The sequence below is a fragment of the Eptesicus fuscus genome, chromosome 17 (genome assembly GCF_027574615.1).
Source record: "Eptesicus fuscus isolate TK198812 chromosome 17, DD_ASM_mEF_20220401, whole genome shotgun sequence".
Taxonomy (NCBI): Eukaryota; Metazoa; Chordata; class Mammalia; order Chiroptera; family Vespertilionidae; genus Eptesicus; species Eptesicus fuscus.
The window spans coordinates 43,325,705-43,335,178 of NC_072489.1; the positions used below are offsets into that span (position 1 = coordinate 43,325,705).

Below are 9,474 nucleotides of genomic sequence, written 5' to 3' on the forward strand. Positions count from 1 at the left end.
ATAGGCCTTCAGTCAAAGGTGGTCTGAGTTCACTAGATAGCTCAGGCTGCACTGACAGCCCTTTTCTCTCTCCATGATTGTGGCCAACACCTCTAAGAGTGGAGCAAGGCTTGGAGTCTGGGCTGACTGACCTGCCTGCCAACCCCCAGCTCTGCCCTGGGAGTCAAAGATCACACCCGTTCACCAATCAGTAGGAATGGGCCTTGTTTCATCCCAGCATTGGGCTGTTCAACAGGCAGCAGGCAGGGGCAGATCACAAGTGGTAGGCGCCCCCCCCCCAACCCCCAGGCTAACACAGCAGGGGTACCTGAAAAAGAAATTAAAGCACAGAAATTGGAGACATCAAAAAAAAAAATCATCATGGCCCTGGGTGGCTAGCTCAGTTGGTTAGAATGTCGTCCTGATATGCCAATGAATGGTCAGGACACAACCAATGAATGTATAAATAAGTGGAACAATGAATTTCTCTCTCCCTCTCTCCCTTCCTCTCTCTTTAAAATCAATTTAAAAAACAAGAAAAAAATAAAATCAGTTAAAAACAAACAAACAAACAAAACATCATCATGGGAAAATGAAAACTTCTTGACATTTATTGTCAGCTTAGCACTGAATTATACAGTGGAGATGGGGTGGGTCAACTATATAGTATGTTTAAGGTTTCTGACCTCTGGAGGTCTAGTCCAGCTCTCCCTTCAGGGAGGTCTCGGCTGGGTCCAGACCCTGGTCCTTCAGGACCTCTTACTCTGGTAGACGTTCACCTCCTCCAACGACGCTGAGCTCCAGCCCAGGCTCCATCACCTGCTCCAGCACTGCTCAGGCATCAGGCTTGTCAAGCTTGTGTTTAGGCTTCCGTTCCCACTCCTGCTTGGCTTGCTCAGCTTGCTCGGGGCGTCTCCCTACTGAAGAATTATGTTGCATAAAGCAGCCGCCACCATCTTGAACTGGCAGTGAACTTTGCTTTCTACATATAAATACAGATAGCAATCACACCCCAATCAGCACCGAGGCTTCAGGGCATCATCTCAGCAACTCTAACTTTCCCATTACGATAATGTGATTTTCACTCAGTCTATAATATCACCAGCCATGAATAAAGCAACTGGCTCTTTCTGTCTCTCTCCTCCCTCCCCCCTTTCTCTGCCTGTCTCCTTCCCTTCTCAGTCTCCTTTCTTTTCCTCCCTCACTCCCTCCTCTTCTGACTCTCTCTGCAACCCTTCTTGGTATCTGTGTCCATCTCTATTTCTGCCTCTCTGAGCAGCTCAGCCTTTCTCTCCCAGTCTCTCCCTTCCTCCTTCATCCTCTGGGACTCTCATTCCCTAAATACTAATACTAGGGATTTTCAGTGCCTTGAGGGCTCAGTTAAATTCTGCTCCCCAGCTCTGCCATCATCTGCCTTTGCCTGAAGGTGAGAAACTCTGCTGCGGGTTTGGAGGTGGTGGGGTCAGCCTGCAAGGCTTTGGGTAGGGTGAGGAGATGGGGAGGGGAGACTAGGAACTGGCTTCTACTCTCCTCTCTCCCTCATTTCTTAGGTGCCAGCATGGCTCTCTGCGAGGGGAGGATCCTGGAGGCTCTGGTTTTCTAGATATTGGGGCCCCCAAACCCAACCAGATTCCAAGTGCCAGACTCTTGTGAGTAGATATATCTGGTCAGAGGGTGGTCTGGAGAGGCCTGGGAGAAAAGAGGAGTTAGCCCAGCCTTCTAGGGTCACTTCTGAGTACCCTGGGCCCTGAACTTGGCAGAGCTATCTAGACTGGAACTGCCTTGCCAAGACATGGGATAATAGCCCACAGACAGCCTTAATCAAGGTATCAGCCACCTTCTCAGAGCTCCTGGAAAGGTTTCTCTTGCCTTCAAGGACATTCTCCAGGATGGTAGTGGTGCTGATGAGGGGATTGTCTGTGCCTCTGGTCATTCGTTTATCCACTCCCCTGGGTTTGCATTTCCCTTTCTTCCACTGATTAGCTTTGGGATGGTGAACAATGCTCTTAACTTCTTTAAGGCTCAGTGTACTCATCTATAAAAAGGAAATAATAGCACTTATCTAGTGAATAAAGGAATGTATATAATGTGCTTAAAAGTACTTGGCACATTGTTAAATGTCAGCTATTATTATTGCTCTTAGCAAATATTGAACGATCATCTGTTATGTGTGTTATGCAGTACACTTTGGTGCTTAAGAGCCTGGGGCTTTGGAGTCAGATGGTCTGAATTTGAATCCTAGCTTAACCATTTACCAGCTTTGTCACCTTGGAAAAGTCACTTAGTCTGGCTGAGATTGAGTTTCCTCATCTGTAACAGGAATAATAATAGCCCCTACTTCAGAAGGTGGTTGTGATGGTCACTCAGGCTAATCGAGTACTTGGCACAGTGCTGACATATGGCAAGGGCTCCAGGAATATTAGCAAGTAAGGGTCGGGCATGGCGGATCCAGTCATAAATGAGGCCAACACTGCCCTGCGTGTCCCGGAGACCATATTTTGTCTGTGAGCTATTATCTGGGCCCCTGACTTTTTCTATTGCTCAAGACCATGGATGGTCTTGACCTTTCACTTGAGTGGAGGATAAGGGCTTGCTTTAATTTCCCTGGCACTTTTAGCTGCCCACCTGCCTGGAGTGGGACTAGGATTTCTGCCTAGCCCCTTGCCTAGGCAAGGATGGGGAGAAAAGTTGCTCCCTTAGGTAGGGGTGACAAATTAGAATCAGACCTCTACATTTCTGTATTTCTAAGTGTTTATGGGTCTTGTTTGCTTGCTTGCTTTTAGTTTTGCTTGGTTTCTCTCTGTAGGTTCCTTTGGAGGCATTCCAGCCTGATCTCAGATGAAAGAGGGGAAAGAAGACTCTACTCTCACCTTGGTTGGGCCACGAAGGGGCACCAGGTGTTATGGCAATCAGAGCTCCTAGTTCTAGGGCCTGGAGAAGCAGGCCCACAGGAGGAGCCTAGGGGCACAGTGGCTGGCCAGTGGCTTATTTGGTTTCTTCGCTCATACCTAGCCTCTCTGCTTGGCTCCAGGAGGAAGGAAGCTACCCTTCAAACCCAGAGCCTAAGCCAAAGCATTCTTAACCAAGCACTTTAGCCAATGGAACCCAACAGTCCGTAAACTCCCTGCAGGATTTGGAGTCCCATCTCCTCCCGACCCACTCCACTCCTCAGAGACAAGTAAGACATGGCTTATGCCTTCCAGGTGATCAAAGTCCAATGGGGGAGACAGGTATGAAAATAAAGAAGTGAAATATAGAGTGAGAGATAATATTAATAGATGTGACTACAGGGTGCAAGTAGGGACACAAAAGGAGTGGTCAGTTCGACCTGAGTAGTCAGGTAACACTAGTGCTTCAGCTAATTTGTAAATGTGGGTAAAATGGGAAAGGAGAAAGCAGGAAGGGTATTTAAGGCAGGGGGAATAGCATATGCAAAAGCCTTGAGGGGTCAAACAGCCTGGCACATTTGGAGAACAGAAGTACAGAGGTTGGGGTAGAGAGGTTACCTTTGAAGAGGCCAATGGAAGGGGACAAATAGTAAAAGGCCATATGATGTTGTATTTTTATCCTGAAGGGCTTTAACAGTGGAATGATTTGCATTTCAGAAAAATAACTCTGAGGTTGATGAAGAGGATGGGGGAAGGGTGCAGCCAAAAAAGCTAAAGGCTATTGCTCATGAGAAGGCTGTTACAACTGTACAAACAAGAGACAGAGGACCTGAGTTATGGCAGTGGTGGTGGGGATATTGATGAGTGAGATTGGAGAGAGCTGTACAAGGGAATTGACAGAATTTTATACCTGACTGGATGTGGGAGGTGATGAGGGAGAGGATACCTGGATGACCACCAGGTTCTTGCCTTGGGTGAATGGTTGGAAGTGACGGAGATGGGGAATAGAAGAGGTGGAATAAGTTTGGGGAGAGTGAAATACTGAGTTCTGATTAGGACATGTACTTGGGGGTGGGGAAGATCTGGATTACATCTTCGTAAAGATATCCAGGAAGTTAAGAGACTATTGAGAACAACTAAATCTCCATACATTTGGAAATTAAAATGTCTGGTAGGGAGTTGATAATACATGTGTGGCATTTAAGAGAGCTCTTGTCAGCGTATATGGATTTGAGAATTAGCAGCATATCAATGATAATTAAGGCCATGGGAAGGAAGTAAATTACTTGGGAAGACAGGTAAGGAGAGAAAAGGGCCAAGAGTAGAGTCCTAGGGAGTATCAACAATTAGAGGAGTGGTTTTCAACTTCGACAGCACATTTGGATCAGCCAGGAAATTTGAAAAACACTAGTGTCTGGCCTCCATCCCAAGCCAACTAAATCTGAATCTCTGGGAGTGAGCTGTAGAAGTTCTCTGGGTGATTCTAATGATAGAATTGGGGCTGAGACCCATTGATTCAGAGGGAGGGCAGGGGAATAGGGCTAGCAAAGGACACTGAGAACGACTGTTCAGGAAGATAGAGTTTCCAGAAGGGAGAGTTCCAAAGCATTAAATGATGCAGAATAATAATGGTTAACCCCTACCCAGCACTTGTGCTGTGTCAGGGACTTTACATGAATTCCCAGAGATCCTGTGAGGCAGGTACTATTATTATAATTGCTATTTAAAATATAAGAAACTGAGGCACAGGGATGTTAAGTACTTGCCCAAAGTTACACAACTAGTAAGCAGAAACCTGGATTCAAGCCCTACCAGGCCAATGACGAGTCTGTGCTCCTAAACTGAGCTAGGCTGCCTCTCCTGCAGAGGCTGAGTCAGGTTAGCACTGTCCATGGCTTTAGCCGTTAGCTGGTCAGTATAACCTTCAAGGCTGGCAGCTGTCTTCTTCCCCTTTCCCTTCTTTCTGTCTCCCCTTTTCCTTTACTCTGTCACTAAGGCAGCTAGCTGCATCTTACCTCCTGGCCTTCTCCTGGCTAACAGAGCTAGGTGGAGCTGGTTCTCCTCCCTCTCTCTGAGTGAGACAACACAGTGTGGCCCTGAAAGGATGGTAACAACTGTGGACACCTGACTAGTAGCCTCTTCATTTACCAGGTTGAACTGAGCATCCTGTTAAGTCTCCATAGTCTGCGAAGTGGTGGGGAGTTGAGTTGATGCAGAAGAAAGAGAGTAGATGCAGAGATAGACCTTGAAGAGGAAAGAGACTGGAACTCGCATTCACATGGAGGGGATATGAGCATAATCAAACACTTAGGACACCCTCATGCATAGCTCCCGTCTGACATCACCAAGCCCTGGAGAGAGCAGTCATTCTCAACCAGCCTGCGTGTTAGAATTACTGGGGGGAGGGCTTCAGAAAACTCTGACACCTCCAAAACAATTGGATCCGAATCTCTGGGGGTGGGGCCCAGGCATCGGTGGGTTTTGCAAGCTTCCCAGGTGATTCTAAGACGTAATCAGAGTTGAGAACCACAAACTCAAGAAAAGAGTTCTGGATAACTATAAAAGACCCTGCTGCTAACCTTAGCTTTGTCATTTCCTAGCTGGTTGGTCTCGGGCAACCTCTTGGAGCCTCAGTTTTCTTATATCTGTAAAGTGGGGGTAGTAATCTTGACTCTGCCTTTATATAAGTTGTTGTGATGCTCAGGTAGGTTGCTGGATGTGATCTATTTTGTTAATTAAATAGGGCAATTATATACAAGTGAGGTGGAATTAACCAATACAGACACTATAATACAAATAAGCACATGTGTTCACACACACACATCCCGGACAGCTACTGGCTGAGTTCTGAAAGCAGAGCTGCGGTTTTCTAAAGATGGCCTTTTATGTTTTTAGCCTTCAGAATATGCCATTAAAATATGGAGAGATGATCTGGTGTGTGTGTGTGTGTGTGTGTGTGTGTGTGTGTGTGTGTGTGTTTAAATGATTGCTAACTTGCGGCATCATTTGAGTCCGCCTGTCAGCCTATCAGAAACGTCATCTATAACCTTCACTGTTTGCAGTTTAATCTCCCCTGCCTCCCCTCGGGCCCTGTTCTGACATTTTAAACCCCATAAATGACAGTAGTGCTCTAAGCCATTTTGAAAAAAGCCAAGCATTTGGAAAAAACACACATAGAGACAATACCCCTAAAATTTCCCTTCCCCTGAACACATGTTCACTCACGCTCATAAGTGGAAATACACACATGTTCTCCCCCTTACTGGCCAATTTGGGAGAAATCACAAATACTGGCCAACATAAGTGCACATGTGTGGCAGCAGGACAAAGATGTATGAAAGCACAGCCCTGTATCTGGTGCCCGGGCATGTGCTCCAGCGTACACTGGACACACCTTTCTGCTCCCACTCTCAAGTCCCATCCATTCTTCTGCTCATTGGCCTTGAAAGAGAATGGAAAAATCCTGGGTTCTTAGAGGGCTGGTGCTGGAAGCAATAGAGTAACATGGAAGGTTCCCCAAATCTTTGAGTTTAGGGTCCAGAATGGATGTACATTAACAGGCTCTTAGAAAGCCCATGGGTAGAAGCGGGTAACAGGCAAACTGCTTTCCACCCTACCAGCAACCAGATAGCTCACCACATTTGGGGAACTAGAATGAAAAAAGAAAACCCAGAGATAGTTATTAAAGAGATGAGCATGTGAGTATAGAAAGACACGGTGTAAGATATTGACAGTAAGCTCCATAAAGGCAGGGACCTATCAGCTCCTGGCTTTATCCCTAGGGCCTGGCACAGGGTCTACAACATGCCAGAGACTCATCAATACTTTTTGAATTAATGACTGAAAGAATATTTAAGCTCTAGAATAAGTAAGTGGTAAGGAGAGAGAGAGAGAGAGAGAGAGAGAGAGAGAGAGAGAGAGAGAGAGAGAGAGAGAGATTAGAAGAGATGAGCCAATCTGAGACTTGAAAAGAGGGGCCCACATCACCTCTGATACTGACTTTTCCTGCTTTGGACTACCTCTGACTTTGCAGCAAGATCTCCCCACTCAAAGATAAGACAGACTCCCAGATAAAGTGGGAAATAATAGCATTGGTGAATTAGGATTACCTTTGTGCAGTCCTGGGTCATTTTCCTGAGCTGGTAAACTTTCCTTCTTGGGTGCAAGGCATGTGTACTAGCAGAAGGTAGTCCAGCCTCGGGGCAGCCCTGCTTGATTCTGAGGGCCTCTGTGGACTCTCTGTGGCAGGGCTGACTCCTCCCACCACTTCAAGTCATCATGCACTTTAAGGAACTTGTTTCCGGGGCAACCAATTAGTGTCAGCAAGCGAGGGCTGTGATGTCAGGATGGGGGTGGGGTGAGAAAGCTCCATTCCCCACATTTCTGGCTTCCTACTCAGGGTCTTCAACCTTGCAGGGAAAGCTCCAGAAGAGATGCAGAAACTGCATCCCTGAGGAGCACAGGTTCTAGATTAGGGTCCAAGAGTGGGTACTGGGTGGTAGATCTGATTCACCTGGCAGTGTCCTATCTGCAAGTCCACTCCAAAATGCTGACAAGGCTGTGGGCCCAGTAGTGGACAGTGTGAGCACACACAGAAGGGTAACAGTAGTAGGAGACCATTGCCCATGCCCCTCCCTATCTTCTAGGAAAGAGGGATCCTTGGCTTTTTTATTTTTATTTTGGGGACTTAGAAACAAGGTACAGAAGGAAGCCTTGGCTCAAAGGGGAAGAGACCCTGTTCTCAGGCCTCACTTGAGACCTGTTGCTCCCCCTCCTCCTAAGGCTAGATGCTGTAGCCCATGGGGGGAAAGTACATGTTTTAAGTTAAGGGGTAAGGAGCCCAGGTAGGAATGCATCCTGAGAGTGTAGGAGAGATCATCCAATGGGTACTTAGCTCATTTATTCTTGGAGCAGAGAATAAGATGTGGGTAACAGAACCCAGAACTTTGAACCCCTAGATCAGCGATTTTCAACCTTGTTCATCTCATGATTAGTTACACATAAACTAATTACTAAAATTCTGCAGCACACCAAAAAAATAGGTATAATTTTTATTGATTTACAAGAACAACAACAACAATAAATAATAATAACCTACCCTTTTTGCTCCAGAGTGACTTTTTAAAAAATCAGGTGCCTATACTTGTACATAAGGATTTTTGATACCAAGAATTAACCAATCAGATAAAACCTGATTATGCAACATGACCAATAAGATTCAACTCTATTATATTACCTATATACTTATGGTTCAAGATAGGGCATTCACACTGGATGTCTATTGTTGTGTTTGGCTGTTGTCATTTTTTTTTATTTGACAAGCTAAGGGAAAAGAGGTCAGTACCCTGACTAAATAGTCAGATATTGCATGTTTTAAAATTTTTTGGCACACCAGTTGAAAATTGCTGCCTTAGGGCTGGCCAGGTAGCTCAGTTGGTTAGAGCATCATCATCTTTGAGACCATGGCTGGACTTCCTGACGGGTAGTCTGGCCAATTTGGGAAGGTCATTTTAACCAGAGGATAAAAGGCAGAACGCAACGAACTTTGTCCTTAGAAGAAAAAGAAGGCCGGGCATTCATTTACTGGACTTCCTGACCAGAGTATGCTAAACATCACACCAGCTGGGCAGGCCCTGCTGTGAAGACAGTGAAGAGGACAACGATGATGATTATGATGATAAACAGCAGCAGCTATTCTTTTCACTGCATGTTACTTTACAAAACATCCTCACAGCAGCCCAACTGGTAGGTAGGGCAGGCATTGTCTGCAGGTTGGGTCTGGAAGCAGACGCTGAGATAAAGAGTATTATGCAAGAGCTATATGGGGACATGCCCTTGGGATCATCACCAAGAGCAAGGGGAGGAACTAGAAGGACAGACTGGCCAGAGGGAAAAGGTGGGCTGTGCTATAGTCTCACAAAAGGTCTTAGCCAACCACAAGTGGGGCTGTAGGGCTGGGATGGCCCTTTTGAACAGTTGGAGTTGGGGAGAGGTTCTGGCTGCCCAGGGAAAGGGGCATGGCCTTAGGCAAGGCAGCCCTCTGCAGCAGAGACAAATCCAACAAAGCCTGACAGGTCAGGACAACAGCTGGGGAACATCCTTCCGTCCTTCCGTACTGAGGGGAGCCGGCATTCACCGTGGCCCCCACCACAACAATTGTCACTCTCCTTTTGAAGATGAGGAGGTTGGAGTTCAGAGGGATGTGATGACCTGCCTCGTCATACAGCTATCATGCAAGCAGAATGAAAGTTTCAGCATCGAAGACTTAGTTTTGGCTTCACAGGGAAGGGCTTTGTGTAAAACTCATCCAGTGTGACTGCCTGAATAAGTCATTAAGGGAACCCTTGACCTGGGCTCCATGGAGGACAGGCAGTTTGAGCCGAGGTTGCCGTGGGTGGGGAGTTGAGTAGGGAATCTCAGTGCATTATCCCCGTAAGAGAGTCAGGCTACAGAGACCCTGTGCCAGGCCTTTGCCAGTTCTACCAAGGTCCAGGGAGCCTCCTCCCCTTTTGGAAAGTGGAAACTATGGCCTTAATCCCTTTCAGCTCAGAGGCCTCAAAGCTGGCTGATCTGGGTCACTAGAGAAATTTTCCTGACAGATGTGTCG

The 9,474-nt window shown here is 46.6% G+C and overlaps 1 long non-coding RNA gene across 1 annotated transcript; it reads right to left on the reverse strand.

Moving 5' to 3' along the window:
* Window positions 1-600: 600 nt before the first annotated feature.
* LOC114232543 (uncharacterized) lies at window positions 601-7,151 on the reverse strand. The gene is made up of 3 exons (XR_003618618.2): window positions 6,977-7,151; window positions 1,817-2,014; window positions 601-899 (listed from the first exon to the last, which is right to left on the reverse strand). It is a non-coding gene; the product is annotated as an uncharacterized LOC114232543 (long non-coding RNA).
* Between the last annotated feature and the right edge of the window lie 2,323 nt (window positions 7,152-9,474).